The sequence below is a fragment of the Lissotriton vulgaris genome, chromosome 2_1 (assembly GCF_964263255.1).
Source record: "Lissotriton vulgaris chromosome 2_1, aLisVul1.2, whole genome shotgun sequence".
NCBI lineage: Eukaryota > Metazoa > Chordata > Amphibia > Caudata > Salamandridae > Lissotriton > Lissotriton vulgaris.
Window position 1 is genome coordinate 508118354 of NC_141687.1, and position 22297 is coordinate 508140650.

Sequence of the window (22297 nt, forward strand, 5' to 3'; positions counted from 1 at the left end):
CTTGTTGAAGCCATATCCAAAGCTCCACCACCATCCAACAAAGATTAACTTCGCTCCTTTTTAGGTTTAGCGGAATATTATTCCAAATTTGTGGAGAAATTTGCTGATAAAACACATGAAATGCGTGCTTTACTTAAGAATAAGTGTAAATTTGAATGGTCTGATAAATGTCAGTCTTCCTTTTTAAGTATTAAATCAGCTTTAGTTAAAGCTCCCACATTAAAAGGATTCAATCCTTCTGCTACAACCTTTATAACCACAGATGCCAGTGGGAAAGGTTTGGGAGCAGTTCTGACCCAAGGTGATGAGAAAGGTTCTGAAGTTGTAATAGCTTTTGCCTCTAGTCCCTGTCTCCAACTGAGGAAAAATACTCGGTTATAGAAAGGGAGACCTTGGCATGTGTTTGGGCTCTATAGCACTTTATGAAATTTATTTGGGGAAACAAGTTCACTGTCAGAACAGATCATAAACCTTTGACAAAGGTGTTAACTACTGAAGGGTTATCCAGAGCTTCAGCAAGAATTTTCAGACTTTCTATGTGATTACAAGATTTTATTTATAAAGTGGAGTACGTCCCAGGAAAACTGAATGTTACTGCAGATTTATTAAGTAAGTTATCATTACCTCTTACAGAAATTGATTCCAGTCCTTGGAATTATGTTTGTGTGGCTGGCATCTTTGTGAATAAAAATAGTCAATGTTTACAAGAAAAGGAATGGGTTGAAGCACAAATGAATGATCCCATTCTAGAGAATGTGAAAGTTTGTATTGAACAAGGTTGGAAATGATGTAGTAAACATGACCTCCTTGGTGAATTTAAAGCATTCTGGGAGGTAAGGCTTTGAAGGGACATTTTTAGTAAGAGGTGATAAAATTATTCCACCCACTATTTTGAGAAACAAAATAATTGCTCTTTGTCATGAGGGTCATCCAGGTATTGCCCGCACTAAAAAGAGTATCAAGTCACTTTATTGGGGGCCTAAAATCGACATTGAAATGGAACGTTTTGTTAGATCTTGGGTAGAGTGTATTTCAGCTGACAAATCTCAGAAAACATTGAATCCTCTTTTATGTCCTTTAGTATGTCCGAGTTTACCATGGGAAGATGTGGCCCATGACATAATGGGACCTGTTTCATGGATTGATGGTACACAAAAATGTATCGTTGTATTAATGGATTTGCTTTCGAAATGGACTGAATTGGAAATTGTTAATAAAATAGATACTTATTCTGTTCTCAATTTCCTGGAGAACATATTCTTATGAGTAGGTTCTCCAAAATCTTTACTTACTGATAACGGAGTCCAATTTAAATCGTTGGAAATGAAAAGGTTCATGGACTATGCTGGAATTGAACAAACATTCACTGCTTTATATCACCCTAGGGGAAATGCAGTTGTTGAGAGAATAAATAGGGTAATTAAAGGTACCATTCAGCTTGCCATGAATAAGAAGAAAGATTTGAAAACAGAATTGATGAAAATGTTTTGGAGTTAAAGAACAACTGTACATGATTCCATTGCCAATAGTCCTTTTACCATTATGAGAGGTAGAGTGCCCCATTTCAAAGTAAATCCTGGTTGGATGAACAAAGGGGGAAAAAGTGACTGGAATATCAATGATATTAAAGTGTGTATAACCAATTCTCAACAGAAAAACAACATTTATTTGGACAACAAATATGGAGTTAAGGATGTTAATATTCACGTTGGCCAGTGGGTTAGAGTAAAATCCAGTAAAAAAACTGTCAAAGGTGAAAACAGATTTAGTGAACCACAGAAAGTTGTTAAGGTAAATAGAAACACTGATCAACTTGAAAATGGTTCTATTTATCATAGGAGCAAATTAGCATTAGCTAAATAGTGTGTTTCTGAGGAAAAAAAATCTGTACAGAAATTTTTTCCAACTTTGACAAGTACTGGTGGATCACCCTTGACCGAAATAACGAAACTGATGTACCTGTACCTGTTTCCACTCAAGAAGTACATTTACCTACTGATATTGAATCAAAAGATATTTTAGATTCAAGGAACGATAACATTATTCCGAATTTACCAAATAACTTAAATTGTTTTGATAAGTTTAGTGGTTTTGGTAGGAAGATCACGAAACCCAAGAAACTTGATGATTATGTTTGCACTACTTATATTTAATTTTCGTTATTTTTTTCTTGTTTTTAGGTTTCGCCTATTATCATTCGCTTGCGAATGTAATAGGCAAGAATTCAAGTGCTCCATCGACTCGTCAAACCACTGCGGTTTTTTCACAGTGCATGTGAGTCACGTGACCACAAAAGCAGGTCACATGACCACACAAGCACGCGCATCTCCCTAATCCGCCTGCCACACTTCTCCTCCCCTCGCTCGCATTCCCGCCCCCCCACCAGGCTCTCCCGCCCCCATCCGGCTTCCCTCCGGCCATTTGCCAGCATTGCGAGGCCATTTGCCAGGAGCTCTCCCCCGCCCGCAGCTTGACAATGTAAACTCCTATCGCTACAATATGTATCAGTTTGCAGTTAGTAATCTCTCTTAAACTGCCTATGCACTCCCACCCACACAGAAATAGTACTGCGACTTCCTCATTTCTATCTATGTTTGCATCTGTTTCTCACTAGAGCTAGGGGTTGCACACGCTTCCCCTGGCACAGTCGTACTCCGTTAACATATTGGATTCTACGCATGCCCGCCCAGTGAAGCCCCCAGGCACCTCGGGTGTAACCCCACCCTCTCGCAGATGCAGGACTGCGGTACAGTACACATGGACCTTGGAATGCCAGGGAGTGCACACGGGCCTTTTACGCTGAATAAGAAAGCCGCTGCACGGCTCGCCTACCCCGCCTGCCCCGAGTGGAATCCCTTTCTGAAAAAAAAATGCACCATAGAAACATTAACCCTGACGACACCTTGCAAGAGGCTGGCATGCGGAGAAAACGCTGCGATCGGCCGCCCATCGCTCTCTACCTGTCAGACACACCATAGCCTTGGAGCCACGAGAGGCACTTGAAAAAGGGCTGGTCGAATACGATGGCTCCTGCTGTAGATTTGATTTTTTTGTTGCAATTGTATATAGCGCGAAATCGACTCGAATGTAATGGAACACTTTACACGAGCACTAATTATGTAACACAAGGATACATTCGTTTTTTTTTTTTTGGTATGCTCGGGAGATTAGGTAATTTACCCAGAATCACAGGATATTGAGCCTACTAAATGATCCATCAACTCCTGATTACGGTTACTAAAGGACTTGTAATGCAGTTTGTTCGCTAGGAACGTTTACCTTGCCATCAAGTCCAATGGAACAGTATTTGAAATGTGCGGCAGTGGCCGACTGCATCACCACATGCCACCGGAGCTTAACGCAGGAACTTTTAACCACAGCGGGGAGCACCTCATCTGTTTACTTGTTATGTAGTGAAATGTGCGACAAGGTGCGTGGCAAAATTAAGAGTGGGTTTGTTATAAAATCTTAATTGAGGGCGGTCGCTCTACACGCATGACGCTGACATTCTAAGCATTGACTCTTGAGACTAGAACCAAAATCGTTCATTGTGATGATATGAAAGTCCCGGGTTCAAATCCAGGCATGGCCATCCCACCCCTTCATCCAGTCAAGGTCAACCAAAAAATAACAGGCGTCCCCGTAAGAGCTTACCAGAGAGGGGAATCATGTACTCTCGATCAAAGCGCTATAGCGCATTCCCGTTTGAGATGCTAATCAACAACCAGTCAAACATCACTGGCTCAGGTTTCATCATCGGGGCGGCCCCAGAAAGCAGGCACATAATTATATTATTGACATTTCACGGGCGGGGCCTTGTAGTACGCTTTACACACTAGAACCACCACTCCCCTCGGCCCCTCCCCTACAGGAAGGCTCTGACACGCACCACACCCCCTCCCAGGAGCTCCTGCCCGGCCTGTGGTGCAGGCGAGAGGCAGTCTTGACTTCTTCGCCAGTCTCTGGGCCACTTAGATTTCTGTGGGAATCCAAAAAGGCCTTAAGCAAAACAAGCACTGGCGTTGCCAATAGGTTTCGCATTTGGAAAGTTGGAGCTATTGGTTTTGTAAATCACATTTTATATTTATATATCGTTATTGGCATTGTCAATAACAATATATAAATATAAAATGACATTTACAAAACCAATAGCTCCAACTTTCCAAATGCGAAACCTATTGGCAACGCCAGTGCTTGTTTCATAGAGAGGATATGGGTTGTTCTTAAATTAAAGAAGGGGGATGTGTAGTGATGTCTTTAATAGATTGTAGAATGATTGTACTATGTTCTGTGTTCCACAATCTGCTTACGTGTATGATTAGAATGTTACACTGGTTCAGTTGCTGTGTAGCCGTTTCCTTGTGGTCACCTTTCTACCTGGCATTCCCGAGGTTGTCAATAAATAATCTTGGAAATTACACTTGTATCGTAATTACCACAGGAATATGAAAGTGGAAAGCATCTGGACCTAATGGGCTCCTAAGAAGCAGGCAGCCTTGCTAGCCACCCTTTTTGTGCCTCTCTTGTATGAGGTGGCCCCAATGTGCCACTTCTGCTCGAGTTTTAGATGGATAATAATTTCAGTTATCCTCAAACCTGGTCAAACCCAAGATCTGTGCGAGTCTCATCAATCTCCTTCTTAGCACTGTAACTGAAATTCTGCAAAAGGAGTTAGCCACTAGTTTCGCACAGATCATAGTGCAGAGGGTTCAAAATGCTGATGCAGTGTTGCCTGGAAACGGCACGAGAAGATTCCTAGAGGCAGCCTCTGTTTTCAAGCGTTTATGTGAGGCACCCAGCCCTCACGTTTCCCAGCTTCCTAACTAATTTGACCTTTGTACATGCGTTTCAACTGATACTACGACAAGCTGTTTTCTTCTTAACCTGGCTAATCATGTTTGGTGTTTAACGGAGTGAAAATATACAGGTTTGACGCTTTGCTTATTTATTATTTTTCCATTGTTTGTTTCCTCATGTTTGGAGTAGCATTTTACTTACCATGGCCAGTACCAATTATGGTAATCCTCCACCAGCATTTTTAAAAGGTCCCAATCAGCCCAGCAGGAAGTGAGACAAATGGCTTTGTCATTTTAATAATTACTTATTGGCCTTTAAAAGGTGCAGCTGCAGCAGTGCTGGCTCCCACTCCTGCCTAGCACAGCATAGCTTGCTCCAACAACAGCATCAGTGGAATCCACTATACAGATCCTGGCGCTGTCCCACCTACTGCCAACCTAGCTGGGCCAACCCTCAGAGACTGTCCCCATTCCAAAACTAGACTCAGTGAGCTCCACTCACTCAGAGGAAATGGGCCCTTTAAATCCAAGTGGTGGAATGCTCCCAAACTCTGGCCCTCCCCCTAGCAGCAGCGCGTCACCACACATTCAAAGTGGCAGTGGGACTGCCCACATCCAAGCTACACAGGCCGCCAACCATTGGGTCGTAGCAAGCCAACCACACCCAAGTGGCTGCAACCACTCTCCCGCGAACACAGTACGAACCATCCGAAACTGATGTGGGAGTGGGACCTTATGCCCAGCAGGCAAGGGTCCCACAGGCAGTAGTGGACACCACAACAACCAGCGAAGGCCCCAGAACGTCTGCCAGCAGGTCCCCTGAAAGGCAGCAGACTCCATATCAAACAGCAGATGGCCTCACACTAAATGGTTGCAGGCCCCAGGACAAACAGGCCCAGGAGAGAAACTGAACAGCAGGACAGAGTCATAAACTAAGAAATCAATTAACCCAAATTTCAGAGGTGAGCTTGCAGGTACTGCATGGAACAACATAGTGTGTGAAAATGCCCTACAATAAGCCTACAGGGGCCCCTACATGGATATGAAGTATCCTCAACATGGTGAAATGTATTCAAACCAAATTGTTTACAAAAAGTTCTCATTTTGAGTTGCAACAAAAACAAACATCGTTCTTACTGCAGAGCACCTTATTTATTGTGAAATAAATGGACCTAGACAGATTACTGAAACTAATCATATTCTTTAGCTTTTTAGGCCATCTATCCATTACACTGAAAAGGTTAGGGATTAGTGCAATTTGGAATGTTGCCATTCTTACAATAATATTTAAACCCATGCCCAACATGACCTAGAGCAGAAGCTGGGTAAATGCACTATACAGCCACATGTACCATAAGGTGGACCACACACTACCTTTTATCAGAAACATCAGCAGACCATTTGATCATTTTTCGTATTAGGTGCCATGATATATTCATTGGGGACACAGATCAATTCCCTTACACAATGAATCTATAGTTTTCTCAGATTTCACAAATGAATTTTTCTACTTATAAAAACTGAAAGGGGGTGTGTTAGACCTGTCTGGCTTTTTGGCGAAGTCCCTCCTAATTTTTATTTATTTTGTCCCCTTTTTGCCCCTCATACCCTTATTAATTTTTGTGTCTACTGACTTTTTGTAGGTGTTGGCCAGGGGGATAGGTGTTCTCTCTCCCCCTCATAGTCTTTTACCTCAGGCCCAGAGGCCTGTTCTGACAGGAAAGTTGGCACCACCTATAATGGTGGCCACCAACTGCCCCAACTGTCACCAACAGAACTTGGCCATAGCCTAACATAGGGCATTCCAGAACCTTCTGGTCCATTCTGGACCACTGAAGGGCAGCCTATATAAGGCGGAATGCGGGGCAGCCATTTTGTCTACCTGTGGAAGTCAGCTGGAGGACAGGTGGTAGCTAAGGGTGGGAAAAGGTTAGACTTAGGGTTGACCTCCTAGACTGGGAAGCTGCCTATTTGGTCCAACCCACAACTCCCCTTTTAGTTACTTGTCTTGGCCCCGCTGTAGGAAGTTACTGGAGACCCTGGGCGCCTAGCTTGCCCCTTTTCTACATCAGGGAGGGGAAGAATTAAGGAGAAGGAGACTGCAGCCTGCGGAGTGCGGTCCTCTGCCCAGTTGGAGAGACTGGTAGAAACTGTACCCTTATCATCAGCCACAGACCAGAGACTGGTAAATGCTCTAAGCCTATCTCCTACTTCGTAATCCCCTGGAGCGTCATCTCTCACCTGCTGTGGTGGAGCGCCACTGAGGAGAGCAGCAGGCACTGAGGGAGCCAGGAGAAAAACGGGCTGTTCCGCCCCTTGCACCCCCCAATCCAGCGTGGTGAGCGGCGTCGCTGTGGATCTGTATCTGCCAGCCCTGAGGTGAGGAGCGGAGAAGAAGGGCAGCGCAGCGCGATCAGCGCGGTCTCTGTGGGAGAGACACTAGCTCTCCGCGCATGCCCCGTTGAGCCGCCGGGCTCCGTGAGGCGGAGCCGGATCCGAGGAGGCGGGAGGTGAGAGCGAGGAAGAGCTTCGCGCATGACCCGGAGATCAGCGCGTCCCCTGGGAAACCAAGTAGGAGCGCCTCGCGCATGAGCAAGAGATCAGCGCGACCCTCGCCGAGTGTCTAGGAGAAGCGCCGGCTGCCTCGGGAGACGTGGAGAGAGAGTCCCGCCTTCTGCCAGGTACAGCGGTCATCGTGAAGAAATCTTCCCCTCGCTCGAGCGCCACACAGGGAGACCGGCGCGAGCGAGAGGGGAGAGATAAAGGGGCCGACTGCTGACAGGGGAAGCGGGTAAAGTCCTTCCTCCGCTCGGGCACCGCCAGAGGAGCTGGCTTGAGCGTGAGGGGAGGAGCGGAGGTGCCCTGAGGGCCGGTGAGCCTCGCCAGGATTGGGCCTGATCAATCTGTTGTGTAGCCTTCACCACTCGTCTTCTTAGAAGGGCCAGATCATCGAAATACAAGTAAGGAGGTAGTTCAGTGGGGAAGCGACTTACACCCAATTGAGTGGTGCTCCAGCCTACCGGGAGACACAGTGGTCAGTTCTTGTGTCCTTCTGCAAAGGGAATTGGTGAAGGGAGTAGCTTGAGAGTTCAAGCCCAATACAAAGGCTACTGTTTGATAACTAAGCTAAGGGATAATCTGGAGTTCATTACTGAAATCAGATTTGGTCAATCTTGAACTGACTAGATGTATTCTTGTTACTAAACCTTGAGATAAGTTAATATCCCTGAAAAATAGAACTACTGGTTACAGGACTTTTGAATGTACTGAAAGATACCGTTAATGTAGATTCCTAATGCCAGTGACTCTGCTAGAAAGAATGCTAATACTGTGATGATATTTGCTTTTGCCTTTAGTGAGTCGTAGTTCTCTCCCAAGATTCTAGTGGAGTAATATCTAGCCTGATTGATTCTAAGGTACAGTTTATCCTAATGCAAAAGTGTGATAGGAGTTCAAGAATATAGTAACTGCTTTAAAGACAACGTGATAATCTGCTAGTAATTTAAGAAGTGTAACTGCTGATCCTAAAAGTGACTTGAAATGTTTTGAGCTATTTATATGTGAGCTACTTATATTTGACAACAAAGAGAATATTATTTTTATATAAAGCAGTACGTATTTTCATATAATTTTGGTGTAGTGTTTTCTTTTTGAGTGCTATTGCGTGGAATTACTTTTGGGTGGTCTGCAACCTTTACACTGTGCCTCTGAATGTTAGTCTTGCCCTAGGCCAGGCTACCTAATTCCAACATATTGGTGCCTAGCGGTGGGATTACGGACTTGGTTGCAGCTACTTACTAGTAATTTGACGTAATACACCCAACCTACATCAGGAGTTTTCTCCTTGCGGCCCTCCCAATTAGTCTTTTTGTTTTTTCTAAATTTATTCCTGGTGGTGGGTGGAGTTGGCTTTAGGTTGCCCTTGCCCCTCTGAAATTTCTGGTGTGTATCCAGGTTTGCCTGACTCACAATGGAGTTCGCTGTGGAAAACCTGGAAGTCTATTCCGTGTCCCAATTGAAAATGTTCTGCCAACAAATGGGGGTCTTTTTCAAACATGGTGCCAGGAAGGGGGAGCTCCAGACTAGCCTTAGGGCCTGGGTGGAGGCACACCAAGAGACGAAGGAGGAGGATGAAGAGGTCGACCAGGACACGGTGGGGGAGGTAGAAGAGTTATTCCGCCATGAGGGGGAAAACTTACTCACCGGACCAGTGTCCTACTCCAGAAAGGGCAGTAGCATCTCTGGGAGGAGCCTAACGGAAGCCGAGCTCACCGATAGGAGGGAGAAAAGACAGTTAAGGTGGGAGTTGGCTAAGTTGGAGCAGGAGAAAGAGGAGAGGAGGATGGTCCACGAGTTTAGACTGAAGGAACTGGAGCTCCAAAGTCTGCGACGGGGGTCCTCTCCTGATAGAAATGGTGGCAGCGAACCAAAGGAGTCAGCCAGGGAGACCAAACCCTATATACCAAAGGACCTGATAGCGAGCTTCAGTCAGGGGGATGATGTAGCTAAGTGGCTGGCCGCTTATGAGGTTTCACTGAAGGTTCATGGAGTGCAGGAGAAGCACTGGGGGGGTAGTTTGTACAAGTACATGCCTCCTGCTGGTCGGGATACCTTGCTGGCCCTGGATCCAGAGGAACAGACAAACTACCCCACCATGAAGCTGGCGTTGTTGAGGAAGTTCGGGCTCACCCCAGAAAGGTACCGACAGAAGTTCAGGGGGAGCCACAAGATGAGCACTCAGAACTGGGTGGACTTCCTTGATTACGCCAGAAAGGCCTTAGAGGGTTGGGTCAAGGGCAGTGAGGTAAAAGATTATGAGGGGCTGTACGATCTATTTTTGAGAGAACACCTCCTCGAGAAATGTTTTCCCGAGCTGCGCCAACACCTGGTAGACAGCAAGCTGACCAATCCCCGGAAGCTTGCAGAGAAGGCGGACATCTGGACAAGTACCCGGGTGTCCTCCAAGGGGACTGGAGGGGAATCTCAAAAAGCCGGACAGGGCGCCCCCCAGAAGAAGGAGGGGGGGGAGAAAAAGAAAGAGTTCTCTAAAGGTCCCCAAAATAACTTCCAAGGGAAGGGAGCAGGTTTCACCCCTAGGGCAAACCCGCCCCGGAACCCTCATCCTGGCCAAAGCCAGCAGCCCAGGGTTCTCCACTGTTTTGAATGCGGTGGCGTTGGACATTATAAGGGAGATGTCAGATGCCCAAAGAGACCACCCCCTCCCACCGGAGGAAAGTCACCGGGAGTAGCTAGTGTAGCGCTCGGGGAGGAGTTGCCCTTAGATAAGGGGGGTGAGTGGGCGGGTGTCACCTTAGTGTCCCTGGGAGAGCGGGAGATGGTGCCAAAGATCCAGGTGCCCCCAAATACTACAAAGTATGGGCAATGGGTTACCATCAATGGCCAGAGAGGGGAGGCTCTGAGGGATACAGGAGCCAGTATGACTATGGTGAGAAGTCAGCTGGTGTCCCCAGAGCAGGTTGTTCCTAATGTACTCCACCCCGCTGCGATGGCTGACGGCAGAATGGGCCACTATCCAGTGGCTGAGGTTCCCTTTGAGTGGGAGGGGGTTGCAGGTTCACTTCGAGTTGCCGTAAGCCCTGCCGTGCCAGTCGATTGTCTGTTGGGGAATGACATGGAACACAACACTTGGAGAGAGGTGGAATACCGGACGCATTCTGCGATGCTGGGTACACCTGACTGGGCCTGTGTCAGCACACGGTCTGCGACTGCCCGGAGAGGGAGTTCGCCTGGGTTGGAGCCTGGAACAATGGCCCAACCCGCTGCTAAGAAGGGACAGACCCGGAGACAGAGAAAGCCTGCTCCGGCTTCCACACCCCATGAGACAGATCGGCCACCTGCGGTGGTGGACCAGGAGTCCGTGGAGGGGGAAGTAGACTCTCTGGAGGATTTACCCATCCCTGCGGAGTGGCATGTGGAGGGAGGTCCTACCAGAGAGGAATTCTGTAAGGGGCAGAGGGAGTGCCCCACCCTTGAGGGACTGAGGCGACAGGCTGAAGCCCAAGCAGCAGGTGATGTTACGGGACATTACCATATTTACTGGGAGGATGGACTCCTCTACAGTGAACCCAAGGTACCCTCGCCTGGTTCATCGAGGGCCTTGGTAGTCCCGCAACAGTACCGAGCCTTTCTTTTGGAATTGGCTCATGCCATACCCCTGGCAGGACACTTAGGCCAGGATAAGACCTTTGCACGGCTTGTCCTCCACTTTTACTGGCCTCAGATGAAAGTGGCGTCCAACACATACTGTAGGACATGTGTAACCTGCCAGGCCAGTGGGAAAACAGGGGTGAAGCTAAAAGCTCCCCTGGAACCACTTCCAGTCGTTAGCACCCCCTTTGAGAGGGTGGGCATCGACATTGTAGGGCCTTTGGATCCACCAACAGCAGCTGGTCACAGGTTTATCCTGGTACTGGTGGATCATGCCACACGGTACCCAGAGGCAATACCTCTGAGGACAGTCACTGCACCTGTAGTGGCAAGAGCCCTAATGGGAATCTTTACCCGTGTGGGATTTCCCAAGGAAGTTGTGTCCGACAGGGGGACCAACTTCCTGTCAGCTTACATGCGGGCCATGTGGAAGGAGTGTGGAGTGACCTACCGGTTCACCACTCCTTATCACCCCCAGTCGAATGGACTGGTTGAGAGGTTTAATAAGACCTTGAAGGGCATGATCAGAAGTCTGCCCGAGAGCCTGCGGAGGAAATGGGATGTCCTCCTACCCTGTTTACTCTTTTCCTACAGGGAAGTGCCCCAGAAGGGAGTGGGCTTCAGCCCCTTTGAGCTTCTGTATGGGCACCCTGTACGCGGTCCTCTCAGCCTGGTTAAGGATGGTTGGGAGAAATCTCCCAGGAAACCCCCCCAGGATGTGGTGAGCTACATGCTGGCCTTCAGGAGCCAAATGGCGAAGGTGTGGAAGCAAGCTTCTGACAACTTGGAGGCCAGCCAGGCAGGCATGAAGGAGTGGTACGACCACAATGCTCACCAGGTGGAACTGGAGCCTGGACAGAAAGTGTGGGTGATGGAGCCTGGAGAGCTTAGCGCCCTCCAGGATCGCTGGACAGGCCCCTTTGAGGTGTTGGAAAAGAAGGGTAAGGCCACATACCTGGTGGACCTTAAGACCCCTCGACAGCCCCTACGGGTGCTGCATGCCAACCGACTCAAGCTCCACCATGAGAGGCCCGAAGTCATGCTGATGATGGTGACTGACGGGGAAGAGGAAGCGGAAAGCGAACCTCTCCCAGATCTCCTTTCGTCCCAAGAGAAGGATGGGTCAGTGGAGGGAGTGATTCTCTCTCCTACTCTAACTCCTGAGCAACGGGAGGACTGCCGCCAGATCCTGGAGCAGTACTCTTCGTTGTTCTCCCTTGTCCCGGGACGGACCCACCTGTGTACCCATGATGTGGACACAGGAGACAGCCCACCAGTGAAGTCTAAGACCTACCGGCTGTCTGACAAGGTGAAGGCTAGCATCCATGGAGAAGTTGCCAAGATGCTAGAGCTGGGAGTAATTGAACCTTCCAACAGCCCTTGGTCCAGTCCGGTGGTGCTCGTGCCAAAAGCCGCACCCCCAGGCACCACACCTGAACTTAGGTTCTGTGTGGATTACCGAGGACTGAATTCAGTGACAAGGACTGATGCTCATCCGATCCCTAGGGCGGATGAATTGATTGACCGGCTAGGAGCTGCCCAATATCTGAGTACCTTTGACCTCACTTCAGGGTACTGGCAGATCTCCTTGACAGATGGAGCAAGGGAAAGGTCAGCCTTCTCCACGCCTGAGGGACACTACCAGTTCTGTGTGATGCCCTTTGGGCTCAAGAACGCCCCCGCCACATTTCAGCGGCTGGTGAACCAGGTCCTCTCTGGAATGGAGAGTTTCTCTGCTGCTTACTTGGATGACATTGCTGTCTTCAGTAGCAGTTGGGAGGACCATCTGCAGCATTTGCAGGCCGTTCTCCAGGCCCTGAGACAAGCTGGATTGACCATCAAAGCCAGCAAATGCCAGATTGGGCAGGGGTCGGTTGTGTACCTTGGACACTTGGTGGGTAGGGGGACTGTGCAGCCCCTGCAGGCGAAGATTGAGGCAATCATGGCCTGGGAACCCCCCAAGACACAGACTGAGGTCCGAGCTTTCCTGGGCCTCACAGGATACTACCGTCGCTTTGTGAAGGGGTATGGCACTATTGTAGCGCCCCTCACAGAGCTCACCTCCAAGAAACAACCTCGACGGGTAGTTTGGACAAAGGCTTGTCAGCAAGCCTTTGAAAAGTTGAAACAGGCAATGTGTGTGGCACCGGTCCTGAGGGCCCCAGACTTCTCCAAGGAGTTCATTGTCCAAACAGATGCATCAGAACATGGCATTGGGGCAGTGTTATCGCAACTGAATGAAGAGGGCCTGGATCAACCCGTAGTCTTCTTATCCAGGAGACTGCTTCCCCGGGAACAGAAGTGGAGTGCCATTGAGAGGGAAGCTTTTGCGGTGGTGTGGGCTCTGAAGAAGCTGCGGCCATACCGCTTTGGCTCGCACTTCCTGGTTCAGACTGACCACCGACCCCTTCGTTGGCTGATGCAGATGAAGGGGGAAAATCCCAAGTTGTTGAGGTGGTCCATCTCCCTACAGGGAATGGACTTCCGGGTGGAACATCGGCCTGGAGTGGACCACGCCAATGCAGACGGTCTCTCCAGGTATTTCCGCCTTAGTGATGAGGACTCCCAAGGGGTTGGGTAGTTCTCCCCACTTTCAGCTGGGGGGGACGCGTGTTAGACCTGTCTGGCTTTTTGGCGAAGTCCCTCCTAATTTTTATTTATTTTGTCCCCTTTTTGCCCCTCATACCCTTATTAATTTTTGTGTCTACTGACTTTTTGTAGGGGTTGGACAGGGGGATAGGTGTTCTCTCTCCCCCTCATAGTCTTTTACCTCAGGCCCAGAGGCCTGTTCTGACAGGAAAGTTGGCACCACCTAAAATGGTGGCCACCAACTGCCCCAACTGTCACCAACAGAACTTGGCCATAGCCTAACATAGGGCATTCCAGAACCTTCTGGTCCATTCTGGACCACTGAAGGGCAGCCTATATAAGGCGGAATGCGGGGCAGCCATTTTGTCTACCTGTGGAAGTCAGCTGGAGGACAGGTGGTAGCTAAGGGTGGGAAAAGGTTAGACTTAGGGTTGACCTCCTAGACTGGGAAGCTGCCTATTTGGTCCAACCCACAACTCCCCTTTTAGTTACTTGTCTTGGCCCCGCTGTAGGAAGTTACTGGAGACCCTGGGCGCCTAGCTTGCCCCTTTTCTACATCAGGGAGGGGAAGAATTAAGGAGAAGGAGACTGCAGCCTGCGGAGTGCGGTCCTCTGCCCAGTTGGACAGACTGGTAGAAACTGTACCCTTATCATCAGCCACAGACCAGAGACTGGTAAATGCTCTAAGCCTATCTCCTACTTCGTAATCCCCTGGAGCGTCATCTCTCACCTGCTGTGGTGGAGCGCCACTGAGGAGAGCAGCAGGCACTGAGGGAGCCAGGAGAAAAACGGGCTGTTCCGCCCCTTGCACCCCCCAATCCAGCGTGGTGAGCGGCGTCGCTGTGGATCTGTATCTGCCAGCCCTGAGGTGAGGAGCGGAGAAGAAGGGCAGCGCAGCGCGATCAGCGCGGTCTCTGTGGGAGAGACACTAGCTCTCCGCGCATGCCCCGTTGAGCCGCCGGGCTCCGTGAGGCGGAGCCGGATCCGAGGAGGCGGGAGGTGAGAGCGAGGAAGAGCTTCGCGCATGACCCGGAGATCAGCGCGTCCCCTGGGAAACCAAGTAGGAGCGCCTCGCGCATGAGCAAGAGATCAGCGCGACCCTCGCCGAGTGTCTAGGAGAAGCGCCGGCTGCCTCGGGAGACGCGGAGAGAGAGTCCCGCCTTCTGCCAGGTACAGCGGTCATCGTGAAGAAATCTTCCCCTCGCTCGAGCGCCACACAGGGAGACCGGCGCGAGCGAGAGGGGAGAGATAAAGGGGCCGACTGCTGACAGGGGAAGCGGGTAAAGTCCTTCCTCCGCTCGGGCACCGCCAGAGGAGCTGGCTTGAGCGTGAGGGGAGGAGCGGAGGTGCCCTGAGGGCCGGTGAGCCTCGCCAGGATTGGGCCTGATCAATCTGTTGTGTAGCCTTCACCACTCGTCTTCTTAGAAGGGCCAGATCATCGAAATACAAGTAAGGAGGTAGTTCAGTGGGGAAGCGACTTACACCCAATTGAGTGGTGCTCCAGCCTACCGGGAGACACAGTGGTCAGTTCTTGTGTCCTTCTGCAAAGGGAATTGGTGAAGGGAGTAGCTTGAGAGTTCAAGCCCAATACAAAGGCTACTGTTTGATAACTAAGCTAAGGGATAATCTGGAGTTCATTACTGAAATCAGATTTGGTCAATCTTGAACTGACTAGATGTATTCTTGTTACTAAACCTTGAGATAAGTTAATATCCCTGAAAAATAGAACTACTGGTTACAGGACTTTTGAATGTACTGAAAGATACCGTTAATGTAGATTCCTAATGCCAGTGACTCTGCTAGAAAGAATGCTAATACTGTGATGATATTTGCTTTTGCCTTTAGTGAGTCGTAGTTCTCTCCCAAGATTCTAGTGGAGTAATATCTAGCCTGATTGATTCTAAGGTACAGTTTATCCTAATGCAAAAGTGTGATAGGAGTTCAAGAATATAGTAACTGCTTTAAAGACAACGTGATAATCTGCTAGTAATTTAAGAAGTGTAACTGCTGATCCTAAAAGTGACTTGAAATGTTTTGAGCTATTTATATGTGAGCTACTTATATTTGACAACAAAGAGAATATTATTTTTATATAAAGCAGTACGTATTTTCATATAATTTTGGTGTAGTGTTTTCTTTTTGAGTGCTATTGCGTGGAATTACTTTTGGGTGGTCTGCAACCTTTACACTGTGCCTCTGAATGTTAGTCTTGCCCTAGGCCAGGCTACCTAATTCCAACATATTGGTGCCTAGCGGTGGGATTACGGACTTGGTTGCAGCTACTTACTAGTAATTTGACGTAATACACCCAACCTACATCAGGAGTTTTCTCCTTGCGGCCCTCCCAATTAGTCTTTTTGTTTTTTCTAAATTTATTCCTGGTGGTGGGTGGAGTTGGCTTTAGGTTGCCCTTGCCCCTCTGAAATTTCTGGTGTGTATCCAGGTTTGCCTGACTCACAATGGAGTTCGCTGTGGAAAACCTGGAAGTCTATTCCGTGTCCCAATTGAAAATGTTCTGCCAACAAATGGGGGTCTTTTTCAAACATGGTGCCAGGAAGGGGGAGCTCCAGACTAGCCTTAGGGCCTGGGTGGAGGCACACCAAGAGACGAAGGAGGAGGATGAAGAGGTCGACCAGGACACGGTGGGGGAGGTAGAAGAGTTATTCCGCCATGAGGGGGAAAACTTACTCACCGGACCAGTGTCCTACTCCAGAAAGGGCAGTAGCATCTCTGGGAGGAGCCTAACGGAAGCCGAGCTCACCGATAGGAGGGAGAAAAGACAGTTAAGGTGGGAGTTGGCTAAGTTGGAGCAGGAGAAAGAGGAGAGGAGGATGGTCCACGAGTTTAGACTGAAGGAACTGGAGCTCCAAAGTCTGCGACGGGGGTCCTCTCCTGATAGAAATGGTGGCAGCGAACCAAAGGAGTCAGCCAGGGAGACCAAACCCTATATACCAAAGGACCTGATAGCGAGCTTCAGTCAGGGGGATGATGTAGCTAAGTGGCTGGCCGCTTATGAGGTTTCACTGAAGGTTCATGGAGTGCAGGAGAAGCACTGGGGGGGTAGTTTGTACAAGTACATGCCTCCTGCTGGTCGGGACACCTTGCTGGCCCTGGATCCAGAGGAACAGACAAACTACCCCACCATGAAGCTGGCGTTGTTGAGGAAGTTCGGGCTCACCCCAGAAAGGTACCGACAGAAGTTCAGGGGGAGCCACAAGATGAGCACTCAGAACTGGGTGGACTTCCTTGATTACGCCAGAAAGGCCTTAGAGGGTTGGGTCAAGGGCAGTGAGGTAAAAGATTATGAGGGGCTGTACGATCTATTTTTGAGAGAACACCTCCTCGAGAAATGTTTTCCCGAGCTGCGCCAACACCTGGTAGACAGCAAGCTGACCAATCCCCGGAAGCTTGCAGAGAAGGCGGACATCTGGACAAGTACCCGGGTGTCCTCCAAGGGGACTGGAGGGGAATCTCAAAAAGCCGGACAGGGCGCCCCCCAGAAGAAGGAGGGGGGGGAGAAAAAGAAAGAGTTCTCTAAAGGTCCCCAAAATAACTTCCAAGGGAAGGGAGCAGGTTTCACCCCTAGGGCAAACCCGCCCCGGAACCCTCATCCTGGCCAAAGCCAGCAGCCCAGGGTTCTCCACTGTTTTGAATGCGGTGGCGTTGGACATTATAAGGGAGATGTCAGATGCCCAAAGAGACCACCCCCTCCCACCGGAGGAAAGTCACCGGGAGTAGCTAGTGTAGCGCTCGGGGAGGAGTTGCCCTTAGATAAGGGGGGTGAGTGGGCGGGTGTCACCTTAGTGTCCCTGGGAGAGCGGGAGATGGTGCCAAAGATCCAGGTGCCCCCAAATACTACAAAGTATGGGCAATGGGTTACCATCAATGGCCAGAGAGGGGAGGCTCTGAGGGATACAGGAGCCAGTATGACTATGGTGAGAAGTCAGCTGGTGTCCCCAGAGCAGGTTGTTCCTAATGTACTCCACCCCGCTGCGATGGCTGACGGCAGAATGGGCCACTATCCAGTGGCTGAGGTTCCCTTTGAGTGGGAGGGGGTTGCAGGTTCACTTCGAGTTGCCGTAAGCCCTGCCGTGCCAGTCGATTGTCTGTTGGGGAATGACATGGAACACAACACTTGGAGAGAGGTGGAATACCGGACGCATTCTGCGATGCTGGGTACACCTGACTGGGCCTGTGTCAGCACACGGTCTGCGACTGCCCGGAGAGGGAGTTCGCCTGGGTTGGAGCCTGGAACAATGGCCCAACCCGCTGCTAAGAAGGGACAGACCCGGAGACAGAGAAAGCCTGCTCCGGCTTCCACACCCCATGAGACAGATCGGCCACCTGCGGTGGTGGACCAGGAGTCCGTGGAGGGGGAAGTAGACTCTCTGGAGGATTTACCCATCCCTGCGGAGTGGCATGTGGAGGGAGGTCCTACCAGAGAGGAATTCTGTAAGGGGCAGAGGGAGTGCCCCACCCTTGAGGGACTGAGGCGACAGGCTGAAGCCCAAGCAGCAGGTGATGTTACGGGACATTACCATATTTACTGGGAGGATGGACTCCTCTACAGTGAACCCAAGGTACCCTCGCCTGGTTCATCGAGGGCCTTGGTAGTCCCGCAACAGTACCGAGCCTTTCTTTTGGAATTGGCTCATGCCATACCCCTGGCAGGACACTTAGGCCAGGATAAGACCTTTGCACGGCTTGTCCTCCACTTTTACTGGCCTCAGATGAAAGTGGCGTCCAACACATACTGTAGGACATGTGTAACCTGCCAGGCCAGTGGGAAAACAGGGGTGAAGCTAAAAGCTCCCCTGGAACCACTTCCAGTCGTTAGCACCCCCTTTGAGAGGGTGGGCATCGACATTGTAGGGCCTTTGGATCCACCAACAGCAGCTGGTCACAGGTTTATCCTGGTACTGGTGGATCATGCCACACGGTACCCAGAGGCAATACCTCTGAGGACAGTCACTGCACCTGTAGTGGCAAGAGCCCTAATGGGAATCTTTACCCGTGTGGGATTTCCCAAGGAAGTTGTGTCCGACAGGGGGACCAACTTCCTGTCAGCTTACATGCGGGCCATGTGGAAGGAGTGTGGAGTGACCTACCGGTTCACCACTCCTTATCACCCCCAGTCGAATGGACTGGTTGAGAGGTTTAATAAGACCTTGAAGGGCATGATCAGAAGTCTGCCCGAGAGCCTGCGGAGGAAATGGGATGTCCTCCTACCCTGTTTACTCTTTTCCTACAGGGAAGTGCCCCAGAAGGGAGTGGGCTTCAGCCCCTTTGAGCTTCTGTATGGGCACCCTGTACGCGGTCCTCTCAGCCTGGTTAAGGATGGTTGGGAGAAATCTCCCAGGAAACCCCCCCAGGATGTGGTGAGCTACATGCTGGCCTTCAGGAGCCAAATGGCGAAGGTGTGGAAGCAAGCTTCTGACAACTTGGAGGCCAGCCAGGCAGTCATGAAGGAGTGGTACGACCACAATGCTCACCAGGTGGAACTGGAGCCTGGACAGAAAGTGTGGGTGATGGAGCCTGGAGAGCTTAGCGCCCTCCAGGATCGCTGGACAGGCCCCTTTGAGGTGTTGGAAAAGAAGGGTAAGGCCACATACCTGGTGGACCTTAAGACCCCTCGACAGCCCCTACGGGTGCTGCATGCCAACCGACTCAAGCTCCACCATGAGAGGCCCGAAGTCATGCTGATGATGGTGACTGACGGGGAAGAGGAAGCGGAAAGCGAACCTCTCCCAGATCTCCTTTCGTCCCAAGAGAAGGATGGGTCAGTGGAGGGAGTGATTCTCTCTCCTACTCTAACTCCTGAGCAACGGGAGGACTGCCGCCAGATCCTGGAGCAGTACTCTTCGTTGTTCTCCCTTGTCCCGGGACGGACCCACCTGTGTACCCATGATGTGGACACAGGAGACAGCCCACCAGTGAAGTCTAAGACCTACCGGCTGTCTGACAAGGTGAAGGCTAGCATCCATGGAGAAGTTGCCAAGATGCTAGAGCTGGGAGTAATTGAACCTTCCAACAGCCCTTGGTCCAGTCCGGTGGTGCTCGTGCCAAAAGCCGCACCCCCAGGCACCACACCTGAACTTAGGTTCTGTGTGGATTACCGAGGACTGAATTCAGTGACAAGGACTGATGCTCATCCGATCCCTAGGGCGGATGAATTGATTGACCGGCTAGGAGCTGCCCAATATCTGAGTACCTTTGACCTCACTTCAGGGTACTGGCAGATCTCCTTGACAGATGGAGCAAGGGAAAGGTCAGCCTTCTCCACGCCTGAGGGACACTACCAGTTCTGTGTGATGCCCTTTGGGCTCAAGAACGCCCCCGCCACATTTCAGCGGCTGGTGAACCAGGTCCTCTCTGGAATGGAGAGTTTCTCTGCTGCTTACTTGGATGACATTGCTGTCTTCAGTAGCAGTTGGGAGGACCATCTGCAGCATTTGCAGGCCGTTCTCCAGGCCCTGAGACAAGCTGGATTGACCATCAAAGCCAGCAAATGCCAGATTGGGCAGGGGTCGGTTGTGTACCTTGGACACTTGGTGGGTAGGGGGACTGTGCAGCCCCTGCAGGCGAAGATTGAGGCAATCATGGCCTGGGAACCCCCCAAGACACAGACTGAGGTCCGAGCTTTCCTGGGCCTCACAGGATACTACCGTCGCTTTGTGAAGGGGTATGGCACTATTGTAGCGCCCCTCACAGAGCTCACCTCCAAGAAACAACCTCGACGGGTAGTTTGGACAAAGGCTTGTCAGCAAGCCTTTGAAAAGTTGAAACAGGCAATGTGTGTGGCACCGGTCCTGAGGGCCCCAGACTTCTCCAAGGAGTTCATTGTCCAAACAGATGCATCAGAACATGGCATTGGGGCAGTGTTATCGCAACTGAATGAAGAGGGCCTGGATCAACCCGTAGTCTTCTTATCCAGGAGACTGCTTCCCCGGGAACAGAAGTGGAGTGCCATTGAGAGGGAAGCTTTTGCGGTGGTGTGGGCTCTGAAGAAGCTGCGGCCATACCGCTTTGGCTCGCACTTCCTGGTTCAGACTGACCACCGACCCCTTCGTTGGCTGATGCAGATGAAGGGGGAAAATCCCAAGTTGTTGAGGTGGTCCATCTCCCTACAGGGAATGGACTTCCGGGTGGAACATCGGCCTGGAGTGGACCACGCCAATGCAGACGGTCTCTCCAGGTATTTCCGCCTTAGTGATGAGGACTCCCAAGGGGTTGGGTAGTTCTCCCCACTTTCAGCTGGGGGGGACGCGTGTTAGACCTGTCTGGCTTTTTGGCGAAGTCCCTCCTAATTTTTATTTATTTTGTCCCCTTTTTGCCCCTCATACCCTTATTAATTTTTGTGTCTACTGACTTTTTGTAGGGGTTGGACAGGGGGATAGGTGTTCTCTCTCCCCCTCATAGTCTTTTACCTCAGGCCCAGAGGCCTGTTCTGACAGGAAAGTTGGCACCACCTAAAATGGTGGCCACCAACTGCCCCAACTGTCACCAACAGAACTTGGCCATAGCCTAACATAGGGCATTCCAGAACCTTCTGGTCCATTCTGGACCACTGAAGGGCAGCCTATATAAGGCGGAATGCGGGGCAGCCATTTTGTCTACCTGTGGAAGTCAGCTGGAGGACAGGTGGTAGCTAAGGGTGGGAAAAGGTTAGACTTAGGGTTGACCTCCTAGACTGGGAAGCTGCCTATTTGGTCCAACCCACAACTCCCCTTTTAGTTACTTGTCTTGGCGCCGCTGTAGGAAGTTACTGGAGACCCTGGGCGCCTAGCTTGCCCCTTTTCTACATCAGGGAGGGGAAGAATTAAGGAGAAGGAGACTGCAGCCTGCGGAGTGCGGTCCTCTGCCCAGTTGGACAGACTGGTAGAAACTGTACCCTTATCATCAGCCACAGACCAGAGACTGGTAAATGCTCTAAGCCTATCTCCTACTTCGTAATCCCCTGGAGCGTCATCTCTCACCTGCTGTGGTGGAGCGCCACTGAGGAGAGCAGCAGGCACTGAGGGAGCCAGGAGAAAAACGGGCTGTTCCGCCCCTTGCACCCCCCAATCCAGCGTGGTGAGCGGCGTCGCTGTGGATCTGTATCTGCCAGCCCTGAGGTGAGGAGCGGAGAAGAAGGGCAGCGCAGCGCGATCAGCGCGGTCTCTGTGGGAGAGACACTAGCTCTCCGCGCATGCCCCGTTGAGCCGCCGGGCTCCGTGAGGCGGAGCCGGATCCGAGGAGGCGGGAGGTGAGAGCGAGGAAGAGCTTCGCGCATGACCCGGAGATCAGCGCGTCCCCTGGGAAACCAAGTAGGAGCGCCTCGCGCATGAGCAAGAGATCAGCGCGACCCTCGCCGAGTGTCTAGGAGAAGCGCCGGCTGCCTCGGGAGACGCGGAGAGAGAGTCCCGCCTTCTGCCAGGTACAGCGGTCATCGTGAAGAAATCTTCCCCTCGCTCGAGCGCCACACAGGGAGACCGGCGCGAGCGAGAGGGGAGAGATAAAGGGGCCGACTGCTGACAGGGGAAGCGGGTAAAGTCCTTCCTCCGCTCGGGCACCGCCAGAGGAGCTGGCTTGAGCGTGAGGGGAGGAGCGGAGGTGCCCTGAGGGCCGGTGAGCCTCGCCAGGATTGGGCCTGATCAATCTGTTGTGTAGCCTTCACCACTCGTCTTCTTAGAAGGGCCAGATCATCGAAATACAAGTAAGGAGGTAGTTCAGTGGGGAAGCGACTTACACCCAATTGAGTGGTG

At 50.8% G+C, this 22297-nt stretch overlaps 1 protein-coding gene across 2 annotated transcripts in view; it reads right to left on the minus strand.

Annotated features, from left to right (window-relative positions):
- Positions 1 to 22297, minus strand: part of GTF3C3 (general transcription factor IIIC subunit 3) — a 310738-nt gene that overhangs the window by 221363 nt on the left and 67078 nt on the right. The window lies entirely within an intron of this gene.